A 13,434-nucleotide genomic window follows, 5' to 3' on the forward strand; every position below is an offset into this window, starting at 1 on the left:
CATTTTGGCAGAACCTACATATAGACCAAAATCTTACACCACCTATCAAGATAATATCAAAATAGATATACGACCTAAATATAAAGGAAAATAGTATAAATATAGTACCCATTATATTGATGTATAGTAGAAAAATTTATGCATCAACAAGGGATATAAAGTATTGTGAAATGTAAAATGGATAATTTCAAATATTTCAAATTGAAAAGGGTTTATACAAATAAAAGTAAAGTAGCCAAAATTAGAAGAAAATTAGTTGGGAAATAATTTTATAGATGGTTCCTCAGATAAGAGAGATTATATCTAAAAAGATATAGAGAACTTTTTCAAATATATGAGAAAATAAACTATTTCACAACTGATAAATGATCAAAAGATATGAATAAACAGCTTTTGGATAAAGAAATAAAAGTATATACAACCATATAAAAAGATGCTCAAAATCATGTTGCTTAGAGAAATGTGAATCAAAATAACACTGAGATATCATTTCACACCTATCAGACTGTTTACATGATAAAAGGGCAAATTGTAAATATTGGAGGGAATGTAAAAAATAGGTACACTAATACACTGTTGGTGGAATTGTGAAATGAAATGATCAAGCCATTCTGGAGAACAATGTAGAATTATTCTCAAAGAGTAATAAAATTGTGTACACCTTTTGACTAATGCCACTATTAGATTTATTTCCTAAGGTGATCAAGAAAAATGGAAAAGAAACTGTGTTCTAAATCATTTATAGCATCTCTTTTTGTGGGGGCAAAGAACTAGAAATTGAGGGAGTGTCCATTAATTGAAGAATGGCAGCACAAGTTGCTGCATATGATTGTAATAGAATACTACTATGCCATAAGAAATGACAAATAAGATGATCACAAAAAATCCTGGAAAGATTTACATGAAATGATATAAAGTGAAATGAGAAAAGCCAGGAGAACACTGTACAAAATAACAATAATGTATGCTGATCAACTGTGAATGGCTCAATTTTATTAGCAGCAATGCAAGAATCCAGGACCACTCCAAGGGATTCATGACGAAAAAGGTTATCCACACCTGATGAGTCTGAATGCAGACTGAAATATACCATTCTTCACTTAATTTCTTCCATGTATTTTCTCAAGTATAAGCAATATGTGTATTATTTCACAACATGATGAACATGGAAATATGTATTACATGAGAATATGTGTACCACCAATATATTACGTGCCTTCTTGAGGAGGGAGAAGAGATGGTGGAGGGTGGGATATAACACAGATTTTTCGACATAGCTAATGTGAAAATTTGTTTCTCTTAGATAAGCATATTTATTGAAATTTAGTACACATTTATAAGAAATCATATGCATCATATTATTATTATTACATATTATATTATGTTATATATGGAAATGAAAACAAAAGGTAAGTCAAAAATAATAATAATAATAACCACTAACTTTTATGTAGTACTTACTATGTGCCAGGAAATTTGCTAGACTTTTCTATTATTATGTCATTTGATTCTTACCAACAACCCTGGGAGGTAGGTATTATTTTATAGATTTTTATAGACATAAATGAGAAAGCAGAGGTAGAGAAAGGATAAGTGACTTGCCTAGAATCACACAGCTAGAAATCGTCTAAAGGTGGATTTGAACTTGGGTCTTCCCAACTCCTACCACAGAATACAATCAAGGATGTAACACAGGCAAAATGGCAGAAAAAAGGAGTAATGCCATCTGCTGGAGAACTATGAAGAGAGTCTTGCTAAAATGAGCCTTAGAGTGCATGCCGTTGAGTAGTGACCACAAGAATTTCATTACCAGGCAATTGTTATTGTTTTGTCAGTTAGTCATGTCCGACTCTTTGTAACTAACCCCATTTGGATTTTCTTGGCAAAGATACTAGAGTGGTTTGTCATTTCCTTCTGCAGCTCACTTTAGAGATGAGGAAGTTGAGGTAAAACGAGTTAGCTGCCCAGGATCACCCAGCTAGTAAGCATCTGGGACTGGATTCCAACTCATGTCCTCCTAACTCCAAGACCAGCATCACTGAGCCACCTAGTTGCCTCATAATATTTACTGAGCATTAAAAAACATTATTATTGAGGCATTACTTTTAGGAAGCCTCTCCCAGCATCACTCTAAGTATATATGTATATAGTATATATAGATATAACTAAATACTAAAACTAGACATGACTCAGTCAAGGCTGCTCAGAGGCTTTGGGGAAAGGCAGGATTCAGATGGCATTTTGGCCTCCATAATCCCCACTTTCCACCTGGAACTAGCAACTGGTCCTTGTAACAGAATATGTTTTCCAAATTTGATGTCCAATGAGAATTCTTAGCTTAAGGTTCTGCCTTTATGGGACACTAAATTCATTTTGCCCTGTTGGAGCAATAAAGCCCCCTACATTGTAAGCACGGGTGACCACTGACTTCTCCTTTCAGTTTCAGATGCCCTAAATTGCTGACTTCATTGTCTAAAACACTGAAAAGAAAGAGAAAAATCAGGGGATAGAATTAGACCCAGAAGTCTGAGGTCAAAACCAGGATCTAAGGTAGGTAGGTAGTCCAAGTTTTTCCATAGGGGCAACTTTGAGGAGCTCAGCCTTAGCTTCCAAAGGACCAGGTCCCAAATGACTCCTCACAAACTCCTTAAAGACCATTCCCAATGAATGGAGTGGCAGCCTGGCAAATGGACTCCATCATTGGTGAAAGATATGCTTGGCACTCTTCTTGGCACTCATATTCATGAAATGAATATGAAGGGGGGAAAGAGTGTGAACTAAACAGTTAAACTGGCATCCAAAAAAATCAAGCTAAAAGGTAGAAGAAAATATATTAATAAGTCTAAAATACATAAAAACAGGATGAAGAAAATTTGACATTTGAATCTCTTTCCCACCAAGCCTTATTCTGTCTGCCCATATACACATTTATATCTGTCTTCCCTAAAAGCTTTGGCAGTATTATTTATATCAATAGAAGAAAAGTAATATCATCCACAGAACTTTGTGTATTTCTGATCATGTGATGATTTCTGGGTCTACAAGCAAAATTTAGAATGATTTCAAGTGTGAGATGAAAATGGCTCTAAATATTCCCCCAGCAAGCACTCCAAAACAGAACATGGCTTTTAGAAAGCTCCATTTAAACAGGCATAAAACACAAAGGACATTGTTAAAGGACAAAATCACCAGGTCCTTTTAAACAGAGACAAAGTGCATTACCAAACTGCATTACCACAGCTGCACTGAGGGGAGCTGGTGATTTCATCTTAATGAAGATAAAGGTGACATTGAAAGAGTCCAGAAGAGTGCAATTGAAGAGATGCTCAGAGGTGTGCTCCAGGTCAGTTAGTATTATTGACTATCAAAACTGCCTTTGTCCCTCAACAATCAGAGACAGTTTGAGATACTTAAGACTAAGTAAACAATGATAAATCCTTCTCACTACTCTCGTGCTGATAGAAGAATAGATATTCACTGGCACAGTTAGAACATGCTTTCAATGCTTTAGTTTGAGTTTGAAAGGTTTACTTCAATTTATGATGACAATATTGGTTTGTATTTGAACTCTAAAGTTTGGCATGAACTCAGTAATTCTGTGTTACAAAAATGAATGGATGCAAAAATAAGAAAGCAATTTCTTCTCCCTCTAAAGGAGAACTCTGATTTTTTACTTCATGCCCTTTAGCAAAAATAAGCGTGCGCCTTGTTGAGATTTTTTTTTGCTTACTTTCTCTTTCTGAGAGGCAATGTGGTGTAATGGAAAAACTGGAATCTCCTGGAGTTAAGAGCCAGATCTGAGTTCTTCCAGTTCTACTGTTGCCCCTGTGAAAATCACTTAAACTTTCTCGTCTTCAGTTTTCTCGTTCATAAAATGAAAAGGTAATACTGAATTTCAAGTCCTTTGCAGCTCTAAGGTCATCAATTCTACCTATTAATAAGTAGGCTAAATGATGCTTTGATAACGCCAGATCTGGCATGCAGTAAGGAAGTGGGAAAGCAGCAAAATTACTCTAAATATACATTGATTTTTTCATGACTTCACATTTTAAAAAGCTCTACAATCGCTGAGAGATATATGAGATCATTTGATCAACAAGTCCAGAATATAAGCTTTCCATCTTGGAGACATGCGAATTTTTCTGAGTACCAATGTTACTAAATAAAATTGTAACATCCTATGAGACTACAGGACATATTTCACACACATATACAAACAGTTTGCTTAATTTCTGACTCAATATTATTAAACTAGACTTACATATGAGCATTTCTTACAGAATAACACCTGTAGGTTCATCTAAATATGTAATCTTCAACAATCAATCTAGAACATTTCTCATAGCACAAGTTTCTATCTTCCATTGACTCCCTACTTTTTATAATTACCTCATTCTCTGCAGAAGCTGATGTCTTGTTAGCTGCTACCTGTTCACAATATCCTTCTCAAGGGAATAAACCAGTGACTCGGTATTAATGCATACATACATTAATAACACGAGGACCCTTCTCAAAAATTTCCTTTTCATCCTCAATAGTAAAAAGAAAATGTATATGCCAAATATGCTTTAAAGTTTTCGACGGAGTGAGTCAACTTTATAGGATTGATAAATGACTCAATAGATAATTTAATTGCAAAATTTATCTAAAAGTGGAATCTACTTAATGAGTAAAAGGTAGCAGTCATGCAAGACAGGAAACCACTATGGACAAACACTAAACCAAAGGAATCTGCCCTTTTCAAAGAAAATTTAGCATTGCACATAAATCTGTAGAATTCATCAAAAAAAGGAAAGTCCCTTGGAGAATTAGTTAGGCTATTTTCCTCCTTAAAGACTGTCTTCTTTATCACTAGAATAGAAATATCTTTGCTTCAAAATGAAATGGTTGCCAGAAATTGTATTTAAAAGAATCATTTAGTTTCATTTCTTGGGCGCAAAAAAAATCCCAACTTAGTATTAATTGCAGAGGTTCCATGAATATATATTGAAACGCTCAGTGGAATAAACTTTGTTGAGGCTCATTTTCTCCTCTTTGTATATCTGGGTTAGTATTGTTTAGCTCATCCTGGTGATGATAATAAACACTGAACTAAGAAGCTCAGTATTTACTCTATTCAAGCAAGGTGATGGAGTAGAATTTGTGTCCTCAGGAATTGAGCCATAAATGTAAGGATGCAATACTGTGTTAGCAGTAAAGATGCTGGCACCATACTATCAATACCAATCTCTGCCTTTAAAGTCTCCTTGTTCCAAAATCTCTGGAAATACTTGAATAGGACCATAGGGTTGTAGATTTAGAGCAGTAAGGGATCCAGATATCAAATATCATAACCTGATCATCTTATAGACAAAAAAAAAATTGTACCCTGAAAGTCAAGTGACTTGCTATACTGATAATAAGTTTTAATACCTTAATAATATAGTAATGACAAGTGTATTAATTTAGTATATTTTTGTAGAGAGCATAAGTTCAGGTATGTTCATGAGATTATAGTAATACATATTTTAATTTAGCATAACTGATAGCATAGTGAGATTAAGTTTTATTACCTTAAGAAGATAGTTTGTCAACTTAGCATACCTTACTCCATTTTGATTTGTCTATTTTGTGATTGAATTGTTCTAAGTTGTTTTGAATGAATAAGCCAAACATTAGCATGGTGTACTGTAGTAAATGATATATGCTTATTCCTAAACAAATGATAAACATATATGGATCAAATGAGAAGATGGGCCACCAGGGAAAAAGTATTCTAAACAAACTTAATAATGAAAGATTGTGGTAAGCAATGTAGAAGCACCCACCGCTAAAAGTAAAAACTACCCCAAAGGCCAACTAACAGCCTTTTCCTAGGGTATACTTTGTGCTTCCAACATCTGAGATTCAAGCAGCCAGTTTTCACATGAGGGCAGTGCTGACTGATGGAGATTTTCCAGATGACCACCTCAGAGGAAGACACAAGGTCTTGGGGTGGGCAAAGCGGAAAGTTTTCTGTGGGTCTGGTATGAAAGAAGCTTATTGGTATCTCTAAGAGGCAGGCTGGTGAGAATATTGTTTACAGGCTTTGCTTAATAAAGTTTGATTTCATGCACTGTACTATATACAGATATATGTAAAATTAGAGTGCACACCATATGTTAACACTTGCCCAAGGTTGTAGGCAGCAGAGCTGAATTCCAAAAAAAAGCTTCTGACTCCAAATCCCAGTGCTCTTTCCACTGCCACTCAGTATTAAGTTGGAATGTGTTGGGTTTCCCCTCCAGCATCCTATCTCAATTCCACCATCACTCTCCATTCCCTCCTCCCCTATCCCCATCCTAGGATAATATCATTACCTTAGGGAATGCTAGATCATGTCAAAAAGAAAGATAACAGTGAGCCTTTAGACCAAATATAATTGCCTAAAGCAGGGATTCATTACCTGGCTTTAAGGTCTGCAACCCATTTTTCTTTGTTCTTTTTTGTTAACACATATCTTATACAGATTCCTTTTTGGAAAGAGCAAATCATTTTTTTTATGTAAAGAAGAATGGGGTGTGGAATTTAAAATTAATACAAAAGTTAAATTGTTTTACTAAATGTTTTCCAATACATTGGTTTTACAGCTCTGAATAAAAGCAACAACACAATGAAGGCTGTACTTATTTCTATTTCAAGGCTAAAGTCCTTGAAATTTATGCTGCAGTCTTTATTATTCAGAAATTTATTGTGGAGAGAATATAATCTGTGCTCTAATCAGACTTCAACAAACAAATGACAACATAGCTTTGGAAGATGTAGTTGAAAGACTTCATATGACCACAGAAGGTGGTCCCCACTGTGTAGTGCCAACTGAAATTGTAATTTTTTGTAAAACTCTTTCTTGATATGAGAATTAAGGGAGTCAGTGAACTTGAAAGGTAAAGAAAGACAAGATGGATGGATAGATAAATAAATATCTTTGTTTCATTAACCTCATCGAAATTTAGTGCTTGTTTAAAAAATTCTAAATATTCTTATAAAGCAATAAGTTTCACAAGTCTATCAGAAGGGTCTAGAGCAAAACCATGAAGCCCCTCTCCAGGGTAAGAATAAAAAGAGAAATTTCCTGAGGGAAGTTCCTCTCTATCTCAAACCAAATACAATACAACATAATAGAAAGATCACTTATAGAAAACTTCCATTATAGTTCTAACTGCAAATTTTTCTTTTTTTATTCTTTAGTAGTTCTTTCTACTTCCCCAAAAGAATATTATGGACTATAAAGTTAGGACTTAAGAATAATGGTTTCACTATTCTAATTTTAATTATTTAATTAATTAGCTTAATTAATTAATTTAAAATATTTTTTCCATGGTTACATGATTCGTATTCTTTCCTTCCTCTCCTCTCTTCCCACTCCCATAGCCAACAAGCAATTTAATTGAGTTTGACATTTATCATTGATCGAGACCTAATTCCATATTATTAATATTTGCATTAGAGTGATCATTTAGAGTCTACATCCCCAATCATATCCCCATCAAACCATGTGATCGAGCGGTTGTTTTTCTTCTGTGTTTCTACTCCCACAGTTCTTTCTCTGGATGTGGGTAGTGTCCTTTCTCATAAGTCCCTCAGAATTGTCCTGGATCATTGCACTGCTGCTAGTACAGAAGTCAATTATGTTCAATTGTGCCACAGTATATCAATCTCTGTATACAATGTTCTCCTGGTTCTGCTCCTTTTGCTCTGCATCAGTTCTTGAAAGTCATTTCAGTTCACATAGAATTCCTCCAGTTCATTATTTCTTTTACCACAATTGTATTCTGTCACCAACAGATTCCACAATTTGTTCAGCCATTCCACAATTGAGGGACACGCCCTTATTTTTCAATGTTTTGCCACCACAAAGAGCACAGCTATATTTTTGTACAATTATTTTTCCTTACTATCTCTTTGAGGTACAGACCTAGGAGAGGTATGGTTGGTTCAAAGGGCAGGCAGTCACTTAAAGCCCTTTGGGCATAGTTACAAATTGCATTCCATAATGGTTGGATCACTTCATAACTCCACCAGCAATGCATTAGTGTCCCAATTTATCCACATCCCCTCCAACATTTATCACTTTCCCTTGCTGTCATATTAACCAGTCTGCTAGGTATGAAGTGGTACCTGAGACTTGTTTTGATTTGCATTTCTCTAATTATAAGAGATTTGGAACACTTTTTCTTGTACTTATTGATAGTTTTGATTTCTTTATCTGAAAACTGCCTATTCATGTCCCTTGCCCATTTATCAATTGGGGAATGGCTTGATTTTTTGTACAATTGATTTAGTTCCTTATATATTTGAGAAATTAGGCTTTTGTCAGAGGTTTTTGTTATAAAGATATTTTCCCAATTTGTTACTTCCCTTCTAATTTTGGATGAATTGCATTTGTTTGTACAAAACCTTTTTAATTTAATATAATCAAAATTATTCATTTTACATCTTGTGATAATCTCTATTTCTAGCTTGATCTTAAATTCTTCTCTTTCCCATAGATCTGACTGGTATACTATTCTATGTTCACCTAATTTACTTATATTTTCCTTCTTTATATTTAAGTCATTTACCCATTCTGAATTTATCTTGGTATAGGATGTGAGATGTTGATTTAGACCTACTCTCTCCCATACTGTTTTCCAATTTTCCCAGCAGTTTTTGTCAAAGAGTGGGGTTTTGTCCCACAAGCTGAGATCTTCTAGTTTATTGTATAGTCTCTTGTTGAGGACATTTACCCAAGTCTATATCCTCCCTTCTGTCTCAAAGCCAGTACCATATTGTTTTGATGACCACTGCTTTATAATACAGTTTAAGATCCAGTACTGCTAGGCTCCCATCCTTCACATTTTTTTCACTAGTTCCCTTGATATTCTTGATCTTTTGTTCTTCCAGATGAACTTTGTTATGTGTTTTTCTAATTCAATAAAAAAGTTTTTGGTAGTTTGATAGGTATGGTTCTGAATAAGTAAATTAATTTGGGTAGGATTTTTATTTTTTATATTAGCTCATCCTACCCATGAATAATTAATGTTTTTCCAATTATTTATATCTAATTTTAATTGTGTAGAAAATGTTTTGCAGTTATGTTCATATAATTCCTGTGCTTGTCTTGGCAAATAGATTCCTAAATATTTTATATTGTCTAGAGTGATTTTAAATGGAATTTCTCTTTCTAACTCTTGCTGCTGACATGTGTTTGAAATATATAGAAATGCTCATGATTGACATGAGTTCATTTTGTTGTTGATTATTTCCACTAGTTTTTTAGTTGATTGTCTAGGATTCTTAAGTAGACCATCTGCAAAGACTGATAATTTAGTCTCCTCATTGCCTATTTTAATACCTTCAAATTATTTTTCTTCTCTAATTGCTACTGCTAGTGTTTCTAGTACAATGTTAAATAATGGAGCTGATAATGGGCATCCTTGATTCACTCCTGATCTCAATGGGAAGGCTTCTAATTTATCTCCACTGTAGGTGATGCTTGCTGATGGTTTTAAATATATACTGTCTATTGCTTTTAGAAAAGGCCCTTCTATTCCTATACTTTCTAGTGTTTTCAAAAGAAATGAATATTGTATTTTGTCAAAAGCTTTTTCTGCATCTATTGGGATAATCATGTGATTGATTTCCGTTGGTTTGGTTGCTGATATGGTCAATTATGTGAATGCTTTTCCTAATATTAAACAATCCTTACATTCCTAGTATAAATCCCTCCTGATCATAGTGAATAATCCTTATGATCACTTACTGGAGTCTTTTTGCTAGTATTCTATTTAAGATTTTTGCATATATATTCATTAAGGAGATTGGTCTATAGTTTTCTTTCTCTCTTTTTGACCTGCCTGACTTTGGAATCAGTACCATATTTATGACATAAAAGGAATTTGGTAGAACTCCTTCTTTGCTTATTTTGTCAAATAGTTTGTATGGTATTGGGATTAGTTGTTCTTTATATGTTTGATAGAATTCACTTGTGTACCCATCTAGCCCTGGGGGTTTTTTCTTATGAATTTCCTTTTTCATCTTTGATACTGTTAATTGATTCTCTTCTTTCTTTTTTATTAGATTAACAAGTACTTCATTTATTTTTGTTTTTTTTTTCAGAGTACCAGCTCCTAGTCTTATTTATTAGTTCAATAGTTTTTTTACTTTTAATTTGATTAATTTCTCCATTAATTTTTAGTATTTCTAACTTCATTTTTATCTGGGGATTTTTAACTTGTATTTCTAATTTTTTAAGTTGCAAGTCCCATTCATTGATCTCCTCCCTGTCCATTTCGTTGCCCAGATTTATACATACATACATACATACATACATATATATACATATATATATATATATGCTATACCATTTTATGCATAAATGTTTAGTAATGATGTTTATAGTACCCTTTAGCAAAAGTGATTTCCTTCTTTTAATCAGATCAATTTCTACTTTGGTTTTGTCTGGTACCATGATTGCTATTCCTGCTATTTTTAATTTAGATGATGCATAATAAATTCTGCTCTAGCCTTTTACCTTGAATCTGTGTGTGTCACCCTGACTCAAATATGTTTCTTGTAAACAACATATAATATGATTCTGATTTTTAATCCACTCTGCTATCTTGTGGAAGGCCCATCAGAGAAATAGGATTGTGAATAAAGCTTGTTATCTGGATTCCCTACACGATCAATCCAGGCTGAGGCAACTTTTGTGGTTGGTCCTGGTAACCTAAGCCCTGAAAAGCTAGGGTACCAGCAGGTTGGTTAATCCAAAATAAATTGACCCCTCCTGGAGGCTCATTTTTAATTGGAAATCATTGAGAGAAATAGAGTCTGTAATAGATATTTGATCTGAACCGCATCAAAAGATCAATGCAGGGGGCAGCTGGGTAGCTCAGTGGATTGAGAGCCAGGCCTGGAGACGGGAGATCCTAGGGTCAAATCTGGCCTTAGACACTTTCCAGATGTGTGACCCCGGGCAAGTCACTTAACCCCCATTACCTAGCCCTTATCACTCTTCTGCCTTGGAGCCAATACATAGTATTGACTCCAAGATGGAAGGTAAGGGTTTAAAATAAATAAATAAATAAAAAGATCAATACAGTATGGCAAGGCCATGCATTGACCTTTCTTCTCTGCAAGTCAGAGACAGACAGAATGGGCTATATAAGATAAAAATCTGAAACTTTTCTCTTTGATTCCTTTCATGATCCACTCCTTTTCTTATTGGAAAGCATTGCAGCTTTATTGGAAAGTTTAGGTTCTTAGCAAACCAGAAGTTAAGAGGTTAACAGTTTCTCTCCAAGACAGAAAAGCAGAAAATTAAGCTGCCTGGCCTCTGAAACTGCTTCTAGACAGTCAAGTCAAAATTAGACAAAGTTAGACAAGACTTCATCCATCCAGGTGCAGTCCTCCTGATAAAGTACAATACTCAATTCATTTAGAATATCGTTAGAATATAGTAACTATTCCCAGAATTAGTTTTTTGATAATAAGGTGGCTAAAAATCAACCTTGGACCTTGTTCTATTCCAGGCTTATCTTTACCTTGAAGACACTGAGGCTCTATTGTTTTTTGATGTGAACTAATTTGTAATTTCTGCACAACTGTAAAGCTTCTTTGTGCTCTTTGTGTGAAATGAATCTTAAATTCTGAATATAATAAACTTGTGACTCCATGGCAATTTGGAGTAACTCAGAGCTAACCATTGGCCATTGCTCCCAATTTTTTTTAGCCTCAACATCCATCGCCACCTTAAGCCATTCAAAATCTTGTCAATATAGAGAGCTGGCTCTCTATACTATCGACTTCCATTTTATGGGGGAGTTTATCCCATTCACATTCAGCATCATGATTAGTAACCATGTATTGCCCTCCATCATATTAATCCCTTTAGATCCTGTTCTATTCCCTTTCACTCTGTCCCTCTTCCCCATTATTTTGATTTTTGTCATCCCTCCACTACTTCCTCCCTTCAATTACCTCCCACTTCCCTTGTCTTGTTCCCCTTCTACTGCTCTATAGAATGATAGAATTCTATACCCCACTGACTATACTCATTTTTCCTACTCTGAGCCAGTTACAATAAGAGTAAAGTTTAAGCTTTGACCATCACCACCCTCTCTGTAATGATTTTCCACACCCCTTTATATTATATAATTTACCCCCATTCTGTCTCTCCCTTCCCTTTTCTCTCAGTACAATCCTCTCTTTCAACCTTTGATTGTTTACATATCATTCATATGCTTATATATTATATTATACATGTATATAGTCCATATTATGACATTTGCATACATACCGTATCATCATATACATCATATCATCATAAACAGCTTACTTCTCCACCCTATTTCTGAGTAAATTCCTTCTATCTTCTCTAATACTCGGAGTAATTTTTGAGAATTACAAAAATCCTCTTTCCATGTAGATATATGAGCATTTTAACTTAATGAGTCCCTTAAATTTTCTTTCTTATTTACCTTTTGGGGCTTCTGTTGTGTCTTGTGTTTGGACTTCAGTCTAATGAGATTTTTTTTAAAAAAGAAGAAACTTATGCTCTTCAAAAAATCCATACTTTTTAATATCAGTTAAAAATGCATTGACAAAGACATGCATTTCCAGCATTGGTTAATAAAAATTCCTTTAAGTATTAAAACTCCTTTACCTAATGTCAGTACATAACAATAACTATATTTTCATTTCCTGCTTACATAGAAGAATAAAATTTATTATAAAAAGTGTTGCAGAGAACTTCGAGCTATAATGGCAAATTATTCCCTGTTTTGTTCTTTATCCTTTTGTTTATATGTTTTAAATACTTAAAATATCTAACTTTTTATACTTTAAATTAAAAAAATACTTTTCATTTCTGCTATACTGTTTAAAGAAAAATCAAGATTAACAAGGGAGAACTGTGACAAATTTTCATGAAAATATAAGCAATTATTTTTCAAAAACAACATTAGATTGCAACATACATGACCAAAAAATGTGCATGAGAGGAAAGGTGATACATAGAAGTATCATTAAACATAGATCAGCCTTGTCTAGTATTAGTAAAATGTCACAGCCCCTTCTTTGTAGTTCTAGACAACACCAGGATAAATGGACAAAGGGAATACAGGGAAAGACTAATGCCATATATGTTGATACAACTGCAGCATGGTATAGATGATAGAGAATTAGATAGACATCAAAACTTCATTTTAAATTTCTTTTCAATTCAATTAACATTTAAGAATTATTTTTTATTCAACCCCTACCAACCCTCCCCACACCAAAGAAGGCAATATATAAGAAAATTGATTGTGTCTTTCATGTTTCCACTTCACAGATCATTCATTGGAGGTGAACATTCACAAGTTATTCTTCAGATTTTAAATTTTTAACTGTATATGATTTTCTCTTTTTTCTACTTATTGCATTCTTCATTAT

This window comes from Gracilinanus agilis, chromosome 5 (assembly GCF_016433145.1).
Source record: "Gracilinanus agilis isolate LMUSP501 chromosome 5, AgileGrace, whole genome shotgun sequence".
NCBI classification, from domain to species: Eukaryota; Metazoa; Chordata; class Mammalia; order Didelphimorphia; family Didelphidae; genus Gracilinanus; species Gracilinanus agilis.